Consider the following 21,913-nt stretch of genomic DNA (forward strand, 5'->3'; position numbering starts at 1 on the left):
TTTAGAAGTAACTATATGGCATATTTGTTCCATGTAAAATTGATTTTTGCAAATAGATTCATTTTATAAAATTCTGGGGGGGAAAAAAAGAGAATACACTATTCAAAGAGTTTTCCTGAAACCTAAAACATTTATTTTAACAACTCCTTCTGGCATGGAGTATACCTTATAATTTTTGTTGGAGGGGAGGAGATACTTGTTTAAAACTACTTATTTATTAATTCATTTATCTATTGATTGATTGATTGTAAATGTGTTGTGATAATTGCATCAATCTATATCTAGCATCCAGGTGCAGTTGAATGTGTTTAGTTTGCTATCCTTGTGGAAGGAAAATTCCAGAGGCGCTCAGGGGTAGAGATTTAATGTCTTGGTTATGTGATGACATTAAGTATTGGGGTTTTTTTTGTTTTTTGTTTTTGCTTTTGTTTTTTTAGTGAGGCAATTGGGGTTAAGTGACTTGCCCAGAGTCACACAGCTAGTAAGTGTTAAGTGTGTGAGGCCAGATTTGAACTCAGGTACTCCTGAGTCCAGGGCTGGTGCTCTATCCACTGCACCACCTAGCTGCCCCTGACATTCAGTATTTCAGAGAGTCTATACTGATTATCTATAAATAAACTTTCTCTTAGGTTTCCTGGTTTGCTTATGTTTTAATTTCTTCATTAATGAAATAGAGATCACCAGCTTGTGGCATTCTTTCAGTATCTCCATATAGTATAACGTGGATGGGTTTTTCCTTAGCTCTTCCAATTACCACCACTCTCTGATCTATCCATACCAAGGTGAACATGCTAACTGTAATTTGGGTGTCTTACATGAAGCCCATGACTGCCCTTCCTTTCATGTAGTTGTTTACACAGCAAGTCTTGCTGTATTTCTAGAAAAGACAAGGAGAGCTTTTGGTTAAGAAAGGAACATGGGGGAGATAACACACAAACAGCTATGCATAAAGAATATATAATGTACTGAGTGTATGTATATATTGACCTATATATCTAATATAAATTGGAAATCATCAAGAGAGACCAGGTCATTGTTGAAGACCTACAGCACATTCTAGAAATCACACACACACACACACACACACACACACACAAGATGAAAAGATTTCACATTCAGCATAGGGGATTGGAATACTAAAGTAGGAAATCAACAGATAATTGGAATAACCACAAAATTTCGCCTTGTACAAAATGATGTAGGGCAGAGACTGAATTTTGTCAAGGTAACTTGCTGATCATAACAACCATTTTTTCAACAACCCCCAAAATAATAACTACATATGGGCATCACCAGATATAGTCAGCGGATCAGATCATATGGTTCTTCTTTTTTTCTCTTTCTTTCTTTCTTTTTTTTTTTTTTTTGTGAGGCAATTGGGTGACTTGCCTAAGGTCACACCGCTAGTAAGAGTTAAGTGGCTGAGGCTGGATTTGAACTCAGGTCCTCCTGACTCCAGGGCTGGTGCTCTATCCACTGCGCCACCTAGCTGCCCCAGATCATAAGGTTGTTATTGTAAAATTCAGACAAATTGGAGAAAGTACAGAAAACCATCAGACCATATAGGTACGACCTAAATAATATCCCTTATTAATATGAAGTTGAGGAGATCTGGTAGATAGAGTGCCTCAAGAACTATGGACAGAGGTTCAAAATATTGAAGAAGCAAGAAAAAATATTCCAAAGAAAAAGAAGAGCAAGAAAGCAAAATGGTTGTCTTATGAGACTTTAGAAATAACTGATGAAAGAAGGAAAGTAAAAGAGAAAGAAAAAAAGCGATGGATGTACAGAAGTGAATTCTGCATTCACTTGGGAGAGGTAAGGTTTTCTTAAATGAACAATTCAAAAAATAGAAAGAAACAATAGAATGAAAGACAAAAGATCTCTTCAAGAAAATTAGAGACATCAAGGGAAAGTTTCATGTAAAAAAGGGCATGATAAAAGACAAAAATGGTAGAGATTGAACAGAAGCAGAAGAGATGAAGAAGTGACAAGAATAATGTAATCAATTACCACAATAGTATGGTTACTCATCTAGAGGCAGAAATCTTGGAGAATGAAGTCAAATAGTCCTTAGCAAGCATTACAAACAATAAGGATGGTGGAGGAGCAGCTAGGTGGCACAGTGGATAAAGCACCAGCCGTGGATTCGGGAGGACCTCAGTTAAAATCTGTCTTCAGACACTTGACACTACCTGTGTGACCCTGGGCAAGTAACTTAACCCTCATTGCCCCACCAAAAACAGAACAAAAAGGATAGTGGAGGTGATGGAATTCCAGTTGAGCTATTTAAAACTCTAAAAGACGATGCTGTTAAAGTGCTTCACTCAATATGCCAGCAAATTTGGAAAACAAACAGTGACCATTGGATTGGAAAAGATCAGTTTATATCCCAATTGTAAAGAAAAGCAATGCCAAGGGATGTTCAAATTAGCAAACAATTGCACTCATTTTCCATGCCAGAGAGGTTATGGCTAAGATTCTGCAAGGTAGGCTTCAGCAAAATGTTAACTAAGGATTACCAGAAAAGCAGGCTGGTTTCAAAGAGGTAGAGGAACTTGAGACCAAATTGCCAACTTTTGCTAGATTGTAGATTAAGCAAGGGAGTACCAGAAAAAAAATTAAGAAGCTTCTTGATGTGGGTGAAAGAGGAGAGTGGAGCTTAGCATCCAAAAAACTAAGAGCTTAACAACTCTTCCCATAATTTCCTGGAAAATAGAAGGAGAAGAAATGGCAGCAATGCCAGATTTTATATTTTATCTATTATATATATATTTTATATTCTTGGGCTCAAAGATCATTGCAGAAGGTAACTGGTCACTATCAAATTAAAAAAAAAACAACCTCTTGTTACTTGGAAGGAAAGCTATAGTAAATCTGGACAGCAGAGACATCTCCTTACTGACAAAGGTCGATAGTCAAAGCATTAGTTTTTCCAGTAACAATGTACGACTGTGAGAGTTGGATTGTAAGGAAGGCTGAGTCCTGTAGAATCATCCCTTTTGAATGGTAGTGCTGGAGAAGACTTTTGAGAATCCCTTGGGCAGCAAGGGGATCAAGCCAATCAATACTAAAGGAAATTAATCCAGACTATTAATTTGAGGATAATATACTGAAGCTGAAAATCAAATACTTTGGCTATGTAATGGACTCATTGCAAAAGAGCTTGATACTGAGAAAAATTGAAAGCAAAAGGAAAAGGGGATGGCAGAGGATGATATGAATATAGAATTCATAGAAACAACAAATCTTGCCTTATACTTCAAGAGATAGTGGAGGATAGAAGGGCCTAATGTGTTATGTTTCATGAGGTCATGAAGAGTTGGACATGGCTGAACAACAGAACAACAAAGGAGTAGTTATAACTACTACTATGACTACCACCACCACCACCACACATTACAAAGCTGGGTTACTTTTTAATTCACAGAGCTGATTGGCTAGCAGCCTCTCTTTTAGAACAGATCCCTTCAATACTCTTGAGGAGGGGTTAAGTTACTCTTTTTCCTCCCCCCTGGTGGCTTATGTAAAATAGGAGAAACCTCACCTCACATAGAATTTTTAAAAGAATCAGTTCTGAAAGAGAGACTGCTAACCAACGACATCTGTGAATTAAATGGAAACCCAGCTTTGTAATGAAAACAGTTTTACAACTCAATTCCCTCTTTTAAAAATGTTTTTATTGATGTCTTTTGTTTTTACATACCCAAAATTTCCCTCTGTATGATTTCTATTCCCACCTCCCAGAGAGCCATCTCATGCAACAAAGAATTAAGAAGAAAAGGGAAAAAAAATCAAATCCTATCAATGCATTGCAAAAATATGACACTATATTCAATTTTTCATACCCAGTGCAGAGGATCAGAAGGTGATGTCTTATATCTCTTATTTGGAGTTTAACATGTTCTTTATAATTTCAGAATAATCAGTTTTGATGATTTTGTAGCTTTTGCTCATTGTATTTTTATTGTTATGGTAATTCTGTAACTGTCTTCCTGGCCCTGCTTACATCACTTTACAACAATTCATGTACATGTTTCTGTAATTCTCCATATTCATCATATCTGTCACTTCTTAGAGCATAGTATTATTCTATTATGTTCATGTGCCTCATTTTGTTTAGTCATCCCCCAATTGATCATTATTTACTTTTTTCCAGTTCTTTGCTACAAAGTACAAAGTGTACTGCTACAATTATTTTGGTGTATGTGGATCCTTTTATTTTTGTCAATGACCTCCTTGGAATATATATCAGACATTGGAATTTCTGGGATAAAGGATATAGACATTTTAATCAGCCTCTTTTCATAATTCCAAATTGCTTTCAAGAATAGTTGTATCAATTTAAAGCTCCACCAACAATCCTGTCTTTTATCATCTTTGTCAATTTGCTGGGTGTAAGATGAAACCTCTCAGGGTTGTTTTGATTTGCATTTCTCTAATCATTGCTATTTGGTTGCATTCATTCATATGATTTCATATCATTATTAATAGTTGGCAAGTACTCTTTTGAGAATTGCTTGTTCATATAATTTGATCACCTATTAATAGGGAATAGATTTTAATGGCATGATATTTAATATTCAGAGTATTATTGAGTATTAGTATAAATGGTTATCTAGGCTAGATTTCTGCCAGAATGGTTTCCAGTTTTACCAGAAGTTTTTTTATAAAAGATAGTTCTTTTCTAGGTTAAGTTTTTTAAATTATTAAATTAAATTATTTCTGATTGTTCCTTGTCTATTGTGTGGTATGGATCTAACTTTTATTTAAATCAGTTTGATGATTGTTTCTTTACAATATAGTTTTGTCTGATGAAGTGCTATGCTCTCTTCATCTCAATATGTATTTTGTTATTTTCCTTAATTTAGATTTTTTTGTCCTTAAAAATAGTTGTTGATATTATTTTGCCTAGTTCTTTAAGGTTGTTTTCGCAAGGTTCAGTAGTTGGATTAATGTAACTATAAATTAATGTAAATTAATGTAGCTATAAATTCATTTTAGTAATATTGCCATTTTTATCATATTAGCATGTCCCAGTCAGGAGTACTGAATAGTTTTCCAACTATTTAAGCTCTTCTGTATTTCTCTAAGGATCATTTTGTGATTGGATCTATACAGATATTGAATTTGTTCCTTCTTTGAAAGTAATGGTTAAAAGTTTTTGTACAAACAGAAGCAATGCAGCAAAAATTAGAAGGGAGGCAGAAAGCTGGCAAACAATTTTTATAGCCAGCACTTCTGATAAAGGCCTCATTTCTAAAACTTATTGGTAACTAAATCAAATTTTTAAGAATCCAAGTCATTCCCCAATTGAGAAATGGTCAAAGGATATGAACAGGCAGTTTTCTGATGAAGAAATCAAAGCTATCTATTGCCATATAAAAAAATGCTCTAAATCACTATTGATTAGAGAAATGCAAATTAAAACAACTCTGAGGTACCACCTGACACCTATAAGATTGGCTAATATGACAAAAAAAGGACAATAATAAATGTTGGAGAAGCTGTGGAAAAATTGGAACACTAATGCATTGTTGGTTGAGCTGTGATCTGATCCAACCATTCTGGAAAGCAGTTTGGAACTATGCCCAAAGGGCTATAAAGCTGTGCATATACCCTTTGACCCAGCAATACCACTATTAGGTCTTTTTCCCAAAGAGATCATGGAAAAGGGAAAAGGACCCACATGTACAAAAATATTTATAGTTGCTCTTTTTGTGGTGGCAAGGAATTGGAAATTGAGGGGTTGCCCATCAAATGGGGAAGGGCTGAACAAGTTGTGGTATATGAATGTAATGGAATACTATTGTGCTGTAAATGATGAGCAGGTGGATTTCAGAGAAACCTGGAAGGACTTACAGGAATTGATGCTGAGTGAGATGAGCAGAACCAGGAGAACATGGTGCCCAGTATCAACAACATTATGTGTTGATCAACTGTGATAGACTTGATTCTTCTCAGCAATACAATGGTACAAGATAGTTCCAAAGGACTCATCATGGAATATACTCTCTGAATCCAGAAAAAAAAAAAGAACTGGAATATGGATGCAGATTGAAGTATACTATTTCTTTTGTTTTTGGTGCTATTGTTTTTCTTTTTTGAAGTTTTTCCTTTTTGCTCTGATTCTTCTTTCACAGCAAAACTAATGCAGAAATGTGTTTGATGTCATTGTGTATATATATGACCTATATCAGATTATTTGCTGTCTTGGGAGGGAGGGGAAGGAGGGGGAAATATTTAAAACTAGAAATCTTATAAAAACAAATGTTGAAAACTATCTCTACATGTAACTGGAAAATAATAAAATACTTTTATAATTTAAAAAAGTAATGGTTAGTGTTGTTATTATTGTTGTTTCCATAGCTACATTTTCCATAATAAAAGAGATTATTCTTTGCCCATACTTGGTAAAGTTTTTAGCAGAAATGAATATTGTGGTTTGTCAAAAAGTCTTCTTTCATGAATGCTATGGATACAATCAGATATTGTTTTGAATATTTTTGGTTTTGAATTTGTTGATTATTTTTTTGGATTCTGGTTTCTAATCCATTCTGATTCCATTTTATGGATGAATTCATCTCATTCATATTCACAGTTATGATTCTAATTGTCTATTCCCTCTATCTTATTTTCTTCTATTTATCTTTCTTTCTTTTTACCCTGTCCTTCCTAAAAAGGTTATTTTCCTTCCGATCATTGCCTCCCTTAACTTGCCCTCCCTTTTATTACCCCTCCTCCCAGTTTTCTTATCCCCTTCCCCTTTTATCTTCTTGTTGTATAAGATACATTTTTTTACCCAGCTGAGTGTGTGTGTGTGTGTGTGTGTGCATACCTAGTATCAGCAAAGGGACCCCAATAATCTCTTTCTGATCAGTCATCCAATCCCTTTACCACCTCTGAGTGGAGCGTTCCTGAAGCTGCTGCTGCAAAGCTGTTGATGCCACTTTCACCACTTCCAAGGCTTGCCACTGGTGCTACCACCAGTAGTGTATGTTCCCAGCTTTCCTCTACCTGGTGTCATTGACCACCTTCTGCTGACTTCCTAAGTTGTCTTAGCCTGGAAAAAAATTAAACTTGGCCTTTTCTGGTTCTACCACTCCAGATTTTGATTTGAGGTATTGTTTTAAAATGTAGAGGAATGTTGGGAGAGGTTGGTCAGCTCGCTATTCTGCCATCTTGGCTTCACCTTCTGATTTTTTCAATCCATTTTCTTTTTGTGCTATGACAGTTAGGCTTATGTTTTCCTTCATTTGCATCTTTAGTACTTAAATTTTGTTTTCAGTTCCTCTTTAAGTCAATTATTTGTTCTGAGGATTTTTATTCTTGAATCACTTTCTTCATGGAGAGTTGAGTGGAAGAGGGAGAAGATTTCTCTCTTCATTGCCCTAATGACTCTATCCCTCCATTGTCAATGTTTTCTTACAGTCAAGGCACGTGGTAGTACACAGTAGAGTAGGAGGCTTGGTATAAAGTCCTGCTACTCAGCTAGAAGAGTTTAGATTCTAGAGACAAGAGCAAGTATTATACATGGGAGAGAGCAGTTTCCTAAGGTCTTAGGTTATGGGCTCTTGTCCTTTGCAAAAGTACATCTCCATAGAGGCAGCTAGGTGGCACAGTGGATAGAGCAATCATTGGCCCTGGATTCAGAAGGACCTGAGTTCAAATCTGGCCTCAGACACTTGATACTTACTACCTGTGTGACCCTGGACAAGTCATATTTAAAGTACATCACCATGTAAGGACATCAGTTTTCCTGTAGTATTTTTGCATGAGTTGCTCATCCTTGCATTTGCCTTGACCACATGTATCCCCATGTGTCTATCTGTTCAATGGTCACCTCTCTGGGCATCCATTCCTGTCACTAATGCTGTGTGTGTGTGCGTGTGTGTGTGTGTAATGTATATATAATGTGTATATTACATATATAATGTATATATATTGTGTGATGAAGTATATTACAGCTTAGTTATTTTTAATATTTTTCCTCTGAAATTTTGGTAAGTTACTTTGTCCTCAGCTATTTGTGTCCTTTCCTTGAGTATAACAAAGTACACAAGTTGGTGGTGGGGGTGGAGTGAGTGTGATAGAGATTATGATTTATAGCTTGAAGAATCTGAAATTACATTAGACCCTAGACTAGGAGTAGTCATCCATCAGGGGGCTCAACATGTAACATGGATAGGGTAGCCTAGAGAGGTGGGTGGTGCAGTGGATAGAGTTCTGAGCTTAGCATCAGGAAGACTCATATTCCTGAGCTCAAATCTGGCCTCATACACCTAGTAGCTGTGTGACCCTGGGCATGTCATTTAACCCTGTTCCTCATCTATAAAATAAGCTGGAGAAGAAAATGGCAACCCACTCCAGTATCTTTACCAAGAAAACCCTAAATAGGGTCACGAAGAGTCAGACATAACTGAAAAATGACTAAACAACAAGCCTAGAGGGGTGTTATGTTTAAGCATGAATTTATCTCGTGTTCTCTAACTTATACACATTCATAGCAGTCTCCTACCCACGCCTAAAACTCTAACCATTCTTACCCTTATTTCCTTAAGCTGAGTCTTCTCAAGCCACTTCTGTCCAAGTCCTTGTCATTTTTTGTTTGTTAATGGTTAGATGCTAGAGAAATCAGGAAAAAGAAAATGCATCATTAGAAGATACCCAGCATGGACGAGGTTGTATTTTTACCACTATTTTTATGGTCAGTACCAGACATGAATCCAAAGGCCTAAATCTATTCGCCTTATGATTGATTCTCTTCTTATAGAAGTATAGCTATTGTTCCAGCTATTCTACCTTTTTCATTCCTTTTTTTCCTTCTAAATTATGAAACTTGAGCAGTAAGGTATGGAGATGATAGATTATATAAATATCAAGATTCTAGTCTGCAACCAGTCTTCAGACCTTTATGCTCAAGTAAACTTAGTGTATTAGTATGTCACTTTGTTTCTACTAGTATGCCAGTAAGATATGTAAAGATAGAAGAATCAGGGGCAAAAATGATGGAAAAGTGCCATTTGCATTGAGGGTTTTCTTGCTTTGAAGATTTGATTTTGTAGAAATATTTTGAATGTCTAGCCTAATTTGGGGGCTAATCTGACTGGAGGACTAATCTGGGGACTGTTGACTAGCTGGCTATCTGACTGCTATTAACTTAGCATGGGCTGTTTATAAAGTTCCACCACACTGTTCCACTCCCAAAATTGATAAGCAAAGGATTAAGAAGCCTCTTAACTAAATCAAAGCAGAGTTTATTTATGATATACAATTTAAAATTATGAATACAGGGAAATAAAATGTACAACCTGACTGTGTTCTGGTGTGTCCTTCCACCTGCTGAGCCTGGAACCTTTTTAATACAAATAAGGGCCTTAGCAGCCTCTTGCCTCAGGGTAGGTTTCACTTTCACTACTCAGGTCCTTTATTCTAACTCCAAGCCCCTTTCACTTTGTAAATCCCCCTGCTTCTAACTTTCCTCTCCTTACTGCCACTGCTGAACCCCTATGTTTCTCTCTCACCGACCTCCTAGTGCTCCAGTTTTTCTGTTCTCTTAATCTCGTCAGCCTCCCTCAGTTTTGTCTGCCAGTCTCCTAATCTTGTCCTTTGGCCTCCTCCTCTTGTCTGTCCCTTCTCCAGTCCTCCTGTCAGCCCTTTAGCCTTCTCCTGCATCCTTGTAGCCCCCGTGAGTCTTCTTGTCCCCCAGGTCTATATATATTTTCCTTTTCTCCACTCAAATCTTGGGGCTTTTTGCACCCACACACCAAACTAATCCGCCAGTCAGGGCTGCAGCTGGGGCTGGGGGGATGCTTGAGCATCCCGAGCCTCAGCCCAGGCTACGCCAGAGCCCCGGCCTGGATGAGCCCAGGATCTCTTGGATAGCTCTGCTCAGGGTGGAGGGAGCTAGTGCTCCCTCCCCCCAGCTGTCTGACCTGGCGTCTTGTACAGCCCACGGGCTTTTTGGTTCAGCTGAAGCGGAGGGGGAAGGGCACCAGCACCCCATACACAGAAGAGACCCTGAGGGCCTAAGGCTTTCTAATCTCAGCCTAAAGGTAGGGTCACCAAATCAAAATAAATTTACACAATTTTAAGTATTTAAAATCCGGAGAAAAATGAAACATGTAACTGGCATAGATTTCTGTGTCTTTCTGGACTTCAACACCATGCCTCATCTATCGTTTCCATCTGGAATTTCTCTCAACACCCAAGGTCTACTTACCCTAGAATATACATCCACTTTTCTCGCCTTCTTATCATAGAATATCCTTCTATCATACTGGTCCTCTTCTTCCTTCGGTGGATTCTTTTTGGGAGCTTCATTTATGGTGAGAAAAATGCTGTCGGGCCAACTTTTATTCACTTCTCACCTTTGCTTTTGACTTTCCGGACTTCAACACTATTTCCCAGTTTGAGTACGTACTCTTTCAGCTCACTGTTATGTGTTCTCCCATTAGAATGTAAGTTCCTTTAGGGCATGACTGTTCTTAATTTTTTGCTTATATTTGTATCTGCAGGACTTGGCATGGTGCCTGTCACATAGTGAGCATTTAATAAAAGTTTGTTACCTATCTTTCCTTCGTGACTATCATGACTTTTAGTAGTGGCTAAGGCATACTTGAATCATGAAGAGATATCTAAACTGAGTACTGATAGGGGTAGGGATGTTGGGGAAGGAAACAGTTTAGAAAGAGTAGGAGGGAAAGAGACATTTGAGTTGCAAGCAATTTTATTTTTCCTGTTGCAACTTTAACTTAATCCTTTTCTTCTCTAACACCAGACAAAACACTTTAATTTTTGTAAGAAAAATATTCCTTAATGAAAGAACCATCTGCTAAACCCATGTTCTTAAAGTCTATGAGGGAGCATTGTTGTGCTACTTCAAAGCAGGTTTAAAAAGAAAAAAAGCAGGAGGTGGAAATTATGAAGAGATTATATTTTCCTTTAATTTTTCTTCTCAGAATTGGGAAGAGAGAGTCTTACTAGGGTTTATTAACAATAAACACAAAGTGATTTCACCACAGTGGGCAAAATGGTTACACTAGTTAGAGAAAAACACTATTATGCTCTCACTGAAAGAAAACAATTTACTACATTTCCATCCATTATTTCTTTTGATCCTTTCCTTTCCTCTTGGTTTCTTGATCTAGACATTTTTTTTACTGCACAAGATCCCACTCCTGTCTTCTGCCTTTTGCATACCTTACCAGCTGTGCTGACCCTGGGAACAAAATGGAACCCAGAAGGAGCAGCTAGGTGGCGCAGTGGATAAAGCACCGGCCCTGGATTCAGGAGTTTCCGAGTTCAAATCTGGCCTCAGACACTTGACACTTACTAGCTGTATGACCTTGGGCAAGTCACTTAATCCCCATTGCCCTGCAAAAAACAAACAAACAACAACAAAAACCAAAACAAAATGGAACCCAGAGGGATTGGTCAGCATTTTGGTTTGTTGCATGATATAGTCTTGATGGAAAGGCCCAACAAAGAAGTTTCCTAGGCACAGGTCATAGAGGACCTTTCTTTCTGATAACACCGAACAGATTCCTCATCCCAGATCTGTCTGACTTCATTGCCCAGGCAGGTCTAAAACCAGAAATGGCACCTAGGGAGTGGATTGCATGGAGGTGGAAGAATTTCCACTTGGCATGCATGGCAGCTTTAGTAGTAAATGGGAGCCTCTCCTTAGTCTGGGAAATCAATTCGGTTAAACACTGAATGAGGATCATCTTAATATTACTTTCCCTTAAACACTATCTCAGCCTTCCATCCCTTATCCTTATGCATACACTCACTTTCTTCATCCTATGAGTACTATACCATTATTCTTCTTTAATTTCTTCATTTTTCTTCTCTTTCTCAACTACCACATAATTAATTTGTCACAGGGATGTTGCTGCATCAGAATGAAATGCTAGGGGCAGCTAGGTAGCACAGTGGATAGAGCACAGGCCCTGGAGTCAGGAGTACCTGAGTTCAAATCTGGCCTCAGACACTTAACACTTACTAGCTGTGTGACCCTGGGCAAGTCACTTAACCCCAATTGCCTCACTAAAAAAAAAAAAGAATGAAATGCTAAAAGTTTATATCATTTGTGATCATGGGGAAGTCACTTCACCTGTTTCTTCAACCTTAAAATGGGGTATATAATGCTAACTTGGAGCAAAAACAACAGTTTTGACAGTGAGAGGAACCAATAACTGAGGTGTTTTCCTCTTCATTGAGATAAATATCTCATATTCTCAATGAAAATATCTCAATGATATATATTTATATGAAGAAGTAAACCCTCAGCTCTTATATGTTATCTATACATCTATTGATATCTATCTATCATCTATCTATAGCCCATTCAATTAAATGGATTATGTCATTCAAACTCCTCAGCTTAGTAGGACTATGTATGCTGTTGGCAGGCCTAAAGCTTAGGTAAGGAAGTCAGTCAACAAGTATTTAGTAAATAATTGGTGTCAGGCATTGTGCTAAAGACTGATTATACAAATATAAGCAGAAAGACAAGCAATCCCTATCTTCAAAGAGCTTATATTGTGATAGGAGAAGACAACACATAATAAGAAAAGAAGGATATGATGAAGGTAGAATGATATGCTAATATAAAGGAAGTCTAAGAGAGTCAGGAGTGCATCTTGGAGAAGAATGAAAATATCCTGGGTATCTTCCTTAAAATGGAAGTTTCAGGAATGAACTGTTAATCAGAAAGAGGTACTTCAGGGATGGTGGGACTTCTAATGTGTGAAGCCCAGAGCTAGAGTGAACTTCTTAGGATTAAGAGAGAAGGAAAAGGAAAAGAGGAAGAGGAAAGAGGATAGAAGATGAAATATAACGAGAGAGATGATGAAATACAACAAAGGCAAGAAAGAGGTGTGCCCTATAGAACAGAATTGAACACTGACAATAATTCCATTCATCCTTCCTTCCTTCTTCCTTCTCTCCCTCCCTCCCACTCTTCCCCACCAACTTGCATTCACTACCTTGGTCTCCCAGAAAGTGTCTATCTCAGTTTCAAGGGACTCAGTGGGTAATTAAAACTACAGCTCATAATTAGCTGAAAACGAAGGCCTTTACTGAGTTGGCATCTTAATGAAAACAAGTACAAAACACGTCACCCTTCAAATCCTTCAGATTCTCCCCTGAGTGCAGATGGTACACAAATAGTCACAACCGGAAACACAGGAGACTAAGACGACTCTTCACTTTGAAGATACAGGGTTGGGTTCCCAAGTCATTTTTCACTTTTTTTTGTGATATTTTGCTGTTCATTTGGCAGCCAGATTCTCCAGTTCCTGATAAGTAGTTAATTCCTCTTGAATAGAAACTTTATCCTAACTTATGGTTACTTTTCACCACAGTTCCCAAATGCTCATCTGCAGAGTATAGGCTATAACCAGGCTATGACCATTTGCCCAATAATCAAAAAAAATAGTTCTGGGATTTAAGGTTCTTACATTTTTATACTCTCTCTGTTTTATCCATGGAGATAACTGATTTTCCCTTGTAGTACCTCAATTATTTTCCTGGCCTTTTTGTACAAATGAATACAAATGTGTATTTGAATAAAAATGAGGGCTCAAAGTCCCATGTCTTTAGTGGGTGCATTGAGTCTATTTATTCAAAGTTTCACACTCTTTATAAACTACAAATATAGTCAGATCAGTGCACACCCTTACATGTTATCTTTTTAAAAAAAACTTAATTAATTAATTAATTTTAGTTTTCAACATTTGTTTAGATAAGATTTCCAATTTCAAATTTTTCTCCCTCCCTCCCCTCCCTCCCCTAGACAGCAGGTAATCTGATATAGGTTTATATATATAATAACATTAAACATATTTCTGCATTAGTCATGTTATAAGAGAAGAATCAGAGTAAAAAGGAAAAACCTCAAAAAAGAAAAAAAAACCAGCACCAAAAACAAAAGAAATAGTATGGTCCACTCAGCATTCATATTCCACAGTTCTTTTTTTTTTCTGGATTAGGAGAGCCTTTTCCATCATGAGTCCTTTGGAACTTTCTTGTACTGTTGGATTGGTGAGAAGAATGTAGTTTATCACAGTTGATCAACACATAATGTTGATGATACTGTGTATAATGTTCTTCTAGTTCTGCTCAGCTCACTCATCATCAGTCCACCTTGCATGTTATCTTGCAAATGTTAGGCCATAGTAGACACATAATCAAATTTTAAAAATTGAAAAAAGTGTTTTTTAAAAGTAATAAATATTTTTCTTTATAGTTTTGGGTTCCAATTTTTATCCCTTCTTTCCTCCCCGAGGTGGCAAGCAATCAGATATGGGTTATACATATGTGATTATGTAGAACATTAAAATATTAGCCATTTTGTACAAGGAAACTTGAACAAAAGAAAAAAAAATGAAAGAAAGTGAAAAATGCCATGCTTCAGTCTGTCTTCCATCAATATTAATTTTTTCTTTGAAGGTGGATAGTATGTTTCATCAATAGTCCTTTAGGATTGTCTTGATCATTGTATTGTTGAGAATCGTTAAGTTATTCACAGTTCTTCATCAAACAATATTGGTATCTCTATGCACAATGTTCTCTTAGTTCTGCTAACTTCACTATACATCAGTTCAAACAAGTCTCTCCAGGCTTTTCTGAAATCATCCTGCTTGTCATTTCTTATAGCACAATAATATTGCATCACCATTATATACCACAGCTTGTTTAGCCATTCCCCAACTGATGGACATTCCTTTGATTTCCAATTCTTAGCCACCATAAAAAGAGCTTCTATAAATATTTTTTTGTAGAGGCAGCTAGGTGGTGCTGTGCATAGAACATCATCCCTGAAGTCAGGAGGACCTAAGTTCAAATACAGCCTCAGAAACTTGATCCTCACTAGCTGTGTCCCCCTAGGAAAGTCACTTAACCCCAATTGTTTCATATACATACATAAGTACGTATATATATATATATATATATATGTATATGTATATATATATATATATACACACACACAGACACACACACACATATGTATATATATATATATATGGAGAGAGAGAGAGAGAACGAACAAATAGATCTAAAAAAATAATTTCTAAAGGCATTCAGGAAGAAAAATTCCATTTCCTTATTTGGCTGGTTCATTGTTGTTTAAGGACATTATTGCTTAAGGAATATATATTGTTTTGTAGATTTAAAATTTTTTTTTGGAAAGGAGTAAAAGGTTGGTTTTTTAAACTTTTTTTTTATTCTAAATATTCATTAGATCTAGACTATAAATTATTCTTGTATAAAACCTTTTTGAACCCTAAACTATCAAAATTTTAATTCTGTGGGAAGAAAAGTTAAAAAAATTAAAAAACCCCAAAACCCAGACTCATTCAAGTCCAGTTTTTAAAAATTATTAATATTTTTTAATCTGAGAATTCTGTAAGGGTTAGAGAAAGACAGAGAGGAGGTTACTGGACAGGAGTAAAAATAAAGTTGACAGTCAGTGAGCTGCATCAATTTTCTCTCTTCCCAATTCCCCTCTCCCCCAACCAGTTGTTTGTTTTTTAAAGGTTTAGGCTTCAGTATTATAAAGTGTAGGCATGGGATTCCTTTATATCAAAAATTTAGCAAATAGGCATTAAGACCAACTTGGGATTTCTCAGGGTTGATTTTAAAGCTTCACTTTCTCTCTTCAACTGGCTGCTTTTTAGTCATGTCATTGACATTACTCATTAGCACTTCCACCAGGGAAATGGAACTAAAACCTGTCAATGTTACTTGTTAGGGGGGAAAAAGTTTTGTCGAGGAAACAGTTTTTGAAGCTCTTGACTAAAATGAGACTTTAAAATCATCTGAGAAGTTAATTTATCCATTCTATTCCTGTTCACTATTCTCACTGATAATTGGGAGTTGGCTGACTTCTCCCTGTTTTGCAGGTAACTGAACAGACACTGAAAAGTCTTGGAAATTGTCAAGGTCACAGAAAGAAAAAAGCAAAATCTAGAATGCCTATTAAAGATTTTATTATATATGATTTCTAGATTTGTGTTGAGGCCAGTACTTAGTGAATAACATGAACTTTTACATTTTGGGGGTCTATTTTTATCTTTTTTGTTTCTTTTTGTTGTTTAAGCAGGCAAAGTGCATAGTTTTGCCCAAAAAGAGTTGGCCTCAGTGTCAGAATTGACACTTCCACGTACTGGTGGTGTGACTTTAGGCAAATCAGTTAACTTCTTAGTACCCTAGCTAAGTCCCTAAGACCATAAGTTGAGGTGGCAATCTGTATTAGCAGAGAAAGTTCTCATATTTGCTTTCTTCTTAATTGTTTATCTCTAATGATGATGATAAGTCATTTTTATTTAAGTGGCTGGTTTCAAGCTTTTAAATATTTTCAGCTTTTGCTCATTAAAAATAAGCAAACAAACCCTTAAGATAATTAATTTTTATTTTGTATACTTTTTTTTTCCTGTTCCCATTTTAACTCTTTGCCACCCCCCACCCCTTTTGGGATTGTTTTTGATAGTTATTGAGCTCAACATCTATTTTAAATCTGTTTCCTCATGCCCTGAAATCTTCTGTCAGAGGTTGATAGCCTCTTTTTTTTGGTGAGGCAATTGGGATTAAGCAACTTACCCAGGGTCACACAGCTAGTAAATGTTAAGTGGCTGAGGGCAGATTTGAATTCAGGTCCTCCTGATTTGAACTCAGGTCCTCCTGATAGCCTCTTTTAAAGATACCACTTTGATACCTACTTGTACAGTGAAAAACAAACAGCAAAAAGACCCCTAGCTAAACAGACAAACAAAAAACCCTTACTTTCTAAGCATCTTAGATTTACTGTGATTCATAACCAAATTGAACAAGGTATTTGGAGCTTGAATATACATTATATACTGATTCAGTGGAGCATTTCTAACTTAGTGGCAAGTACTATTTTAAATATTATAATTCTGATTGAGAGAAGGAAATAAAAAAATCTTACTTTTTTCCCTTGAAAAGTCAAGAATAAAGACAAATTCATCTACAATCCACTTCTTGTTAAAGAAATATTTAATAGGTAATAAAGACTTAAAAATTGAAACTTATGATCTTTAAAATGGGAATAGATTGAAAATACTTTCTTTCTATAGATTTCTTTTTAAGTCTAGAGGAAAACAAATTGCACTGGAAAGAAAGGTGAGGCTATTTGTAAGGTTATTTATCAGCTTCTCCCTTTGTTTTAAATCATTGCCATTTTCCCTCTCCCTTGGGGTACAGAGGCAGAACAAGTTTATCACTTGGTTTCAACACTACATTTGGGAACCAATAACATGCCCAGCTCACTAAATGGGCAGGTGCATGCGTGTGTGTGTGTGTGTGTGTGTGTGTGTGTGTGTGTGTATTTGGAGTTTCCTTTTTTATGAACCTTGAATCCTAACTTTTTGGGTTGATACAATGCAGTAAATCTCAAAATTTAAAAATAAAACACCAAACAAACAAAAAAATAAAACAAAAAAGCTACTGTACTTGCCTGGTTTGTGATTAATCCAACAAATTTGTGGGCTACAAGTTCAGGAGAGTACCAGTTCTGATACCATCATAATTAAGCATTTTAGCCCCTAACCTAATTATCACAAAGAAGTAAACCAAGGGAACGGTAATTGCATAATCAGCTATAACTGGTGATTAGGTAGTTTCACCAAGATACTTAAGAAAAAAACAGAACACAATTAAATTGATTAAGTTTACTTGCAAAGGTATGGCAGAGTGGAGAGAGTACTGGCCTTGGAGACAGGAAAATGGGTCACATCCTATTTTTGACACTTGCTGTTTGATCCTGGACAAGTCATTTAACTTCTGTGTTCCTCAGGCATTGCAGAAATATACAGAGAATATATATGGTTGGGATATATGGGAAGAAGGGTGTATGTATAAGAAATACATGTGGTTAGGGTACATATATTTAGGGGGTGACTCATAGGACTGTTGATGTCATATTGGTGTTGCCATCATACTGCTTTTTCAAAGCCTTTTCTCCAGTAGTCTGCTACACCCATAGTCTCTACCAAGCATTGTTTACTACTCATCTTGCAAAGACAGCTGTTACTTAGCACTAAACCTCTCAATGACCCCATAGTTATGGCTAGTCGCAACCAAGTGTTGTTTCACTAGGCATGAGATGGAAAACTTCTTTCTGCTTCTATGTTTTAGGTTAAGTTGCATTCCTTAGCTGGCTTACTATTTTCCTCTTAAGAAGATGAGTTGGTTCTGTCATGCTCCTTTAGATCTACAGCCCCAAAAGCTTGACCTTGCAATATAGCTCTTTCAAATAGTGAATGCCCATTCCTTGGTATGGGAAGATTTATTCTAGAAAAAAAGCTTTCCTGACCTTTTTCCCATAAAAACTGTCTGTTTTTCAAAGCCTTACCTAGAATGGGGTTTCCTCTCCAGAAGGAGAAATCTTGTCCCAGGTGCCTTGTCTCAGTGTTTTGGAATTTGGATCTAATAGGACTTACCCCATAGGGTTGTTTTTAGGATCAAATGAGAAAACATTTTCAAGTGTTTAACATAGTGTCTGACACACAGTGGGCATTATATAAATGCTTTCTCTTCCCTTCTACCCTCCCCTCCTCCCCTCCAACTAGAATACAGCAAGTCTTAGATAACTAGCATTCTCATGCTTAATTCTTTTTTTTTTTAAATTGTATTTTCTGATTACTCAGTCTTGCACTTCTATCAGAAACTTCTTCTAGCTTAGGGTGAGAAATTGCATTGTTTAATTCCTAGTTGGGGATCCTATATCCTCCAACTGATTTCAGAGAATCTATTCCCCAGAAAATTCATAAAATTGTGTGTATTGTTTGCTTTGTGTCTGCTAGAGAAATATTTCTAAGCAAGCATAAAAGCTAAGCCCAGGAAGGAAAGCTATTCAATGTCTATCTCCAGTTTAGACATATTCCTGAACTTTTATGTATATGTGTATAACCTAGCAAAGTCTTTTCAGTTTTGGGGATTAGATAAAGAATGAAAAAGGTTAATTTATATACTCATGCATTTACTAACTCTTTTGATCATCAAAAGAAGCCTGTGAGGTAAATGCTATTATTATTCCCATTTTATTGATGAGAACCTTTGGTTTGAGAGGTTAAGTGACTTAACCAGGGTCATACACTTAATCAATGAGACAGGATTTTAACTCTGGTATTTGTGATTCCAAATCCAGCACTCTACTTACTATGTTATCTATCTATCATGCTAAGTGCTTGGACTATAAATGTAAGCAGAAAGATAGTCTATGTTCTCAGAGACCCTACATTCTTATGGAGAAAGACAACATGGAAAAGAAGAGTAGAAAGTAGGTTGGGGATAGGAATAAATGTAACCTCTTATAGGTGGAATGATAGAACAAATCCAAGAGGATGTCATGAGGGAACTGTATGAGCAAAAAAGCAAGATTACCTAATACGTGGTGAAAATGAATAATAAGAGATACACAGTTCGAATGCTCTTTGGTATCCTTTAAGTGCAGAAGAAAGAAAGAAAACCACTCATCATATTGGGAAGAATCCCTATGGTAAATTTTTCGAACCATATAGACATAATTACATATGACCAGACATGGATGACTTGCACTCTATATCATTGAATATCATGACCAAGTTTCTGAGATGTTAGCTACCATTATTTATTTCAGGTCACTTATATACCAGATGCATTTCTCTAGATGAGGCAGCATATATTTTACAGGTTAGAGTCTTGGTTCTTGATTCTGAAGACCTGTATTCAAATTGCAAATCTGACCCTTACTATCTATGTCATCTTAGACAAGTCATTTCACTTTCATGGGCCTCATTTTCCTTACTTAGAAAATGAGGGGTTTGGACTAATTCACCTCTGAGATCTCTTCCAGTTTTAGGTCTCTTATAAGGGACTATGCCTTTATGGTACTACCCTTTTCATATGGAACATTTTAATTGAGGGGAAAAAAAGAGTACATTTGCATAAAGAAACATGTTTAAACCAACTGGTAAAAAATGTAATATACTACTGCCTTTGCCATAGATGAACATTTCAATGGCAGAAAGGAATAGTAAAATAACTTTGGTTTAATAAAAATGGCTAAAATATGTATAAAATCAATTTTCATGTGGGACTTGTGCATTTTTAGATAGAATATGAACTGTGGCATAAATATAAAGACTGAAATCATCTTGTGAAAGATGTAGAGTGATATCTCATTTGTATGTGAACAGTTTGATAGTTTAAAGGGGACAAAGAAAGAACTTTTATTTATTAAAACTGGAAAAATATGACTAAAATGATATTTTCAAGGACACAGAATGAAATGGTGGACTTAAAAGCTGCAGGGCATTTTGCTGTATCAGTTCATTTGCATATAACATTTAAGATTTGAAACAGTAGCACTAAAAAAGAGAAATCATAACCATTAGAAGACAGAGTTGCTTTAGGAAAGTATTGATTTCAAAGAGAAAAGATAACTAGTTATTTTTTCTTTTTTTTCTTTTTCTTTCCTTCCTTCCTCTTCCTTCCTTCCTTCCTTCTTTCCTTCCTTCCTTCCTTCCTTCCTTCCTTCCTTCCTTCCTTCCTTCCTTCCTTCCTTCCTTCCTTCCTTCCTTCCTTCCTTCCTTTCTTTCTTCTTTCCTTCCTTCCTTCCTTCCTTCCTCTCTCCCTCCCTCTTTCCCTCTCTTCTCTCTCTCACTCCCTTCCTTCCTCCCTCTCCCTTTTCCTCTCCCTCTTCCTCTCTCTCCCTCTCTCCTTTATTCCTTCCTTTGTTTCCTCTTCTTCTTCTTCTTCTTCTTCTTCTTCTTCTTCTTCTTCTTCTTCTTCTTCTTCTTCTGCTGCTGCTGCTGCTGCTGCTGCTGCTGCTGTCACACAGGAAGAGATGCTGAGATTTAACTAGACTTCTCCCGGTGAGTAGAGAGCTGGCAAGGCTTATTTGCTTTCCTCAGAGAGTCAACTTGAGATATTTTGTTAAGAATTTTCTTTTCCTACATAATTTTATTACACAACAGCTTGGTAAGTGAATAGCAGTCTAGTTCTGAGGTGTATTACTCAGAGATAGCAAGCATGAGCTTTGCAGTTCTCTGGTTTAAAAAGAACTGCTCTCATGAATTAAGAGATAACATTTTCTCCACATTCTTTTAAGGGTGATTGCAAATGGAATAGGCTTGTAAATGCTAAGTTGGTTGGAGAAAAGGATTTGCCCAGCTGGAGAGGGAGAGTAGCCAGGCCCAGCAGTCATGCAGTCAGCAGACACTTGGCTTTCTGTAGTGCAGAGGTTACCGAATGCAACAATGACATCAAAACCTTCAGTCCAGTGTTGTGAGTTACCCTTAGGACATACATAGGTTTTCCTCCTTTGTGATCTTTCCTGTTCATTGTCTAAAGGTGTGTACTCATTCTCCATCAAAGACACTGACAACAACAACAATAAAAACAATAGAAATAGTATGGTTCAATCTGCATCCGTATTCCAGTTCTTTTTTTTTTCTTCTGTATTTGGAGAACATTTTCCATCATGAGTCCTTTGGAACTATCTTGCTGAGAAGAATCAAGTCTATCACAGTTGATCAACACATAATGTTGTTGATACTGTGTACATTGTTCTCCTGGTTCTGCTCATATCACTCAGCATCAGTTCATGTAAGTCCTTCCAGGTTTCTCTGAAATCCACCTGCTCATCATTTCTTATAACACAATAGTATTCCATTACATTCATATACCACAACTTGTTCAGCCCTTCCCCAGTTAATGGGCAACCCCTCGATTTCCAATTCCTTGCCACCACAAAAGAGCAGCTATAAACATTTTTGTACATGTGGGTCCTTTTCCCTTTTCCATGATCTCTTTGGAAAAAAGACCTAATAGTGGTATTGCTGGGTCAAAGCTTTATAGCCCTTTGGGCATAGTTCCAAACTGCTTTCCAGAATGGTTGGAT

Source organism: Dromiciops gliroides, chromosome 3 (genome assembly GCF_019393635.1).
Source record: "Dromiciops gliroides isolate mDroGli1 chromosome 3, mDroGli1.pri, whole genome shotgun sequence".
NCBI classification, from domain to species: Eukaryota; Metazoa; Chordata; class Mammalia; order Microbiotheria; family Microbiotheriidae; genus Dromiciops; species Dromiciops gliroides.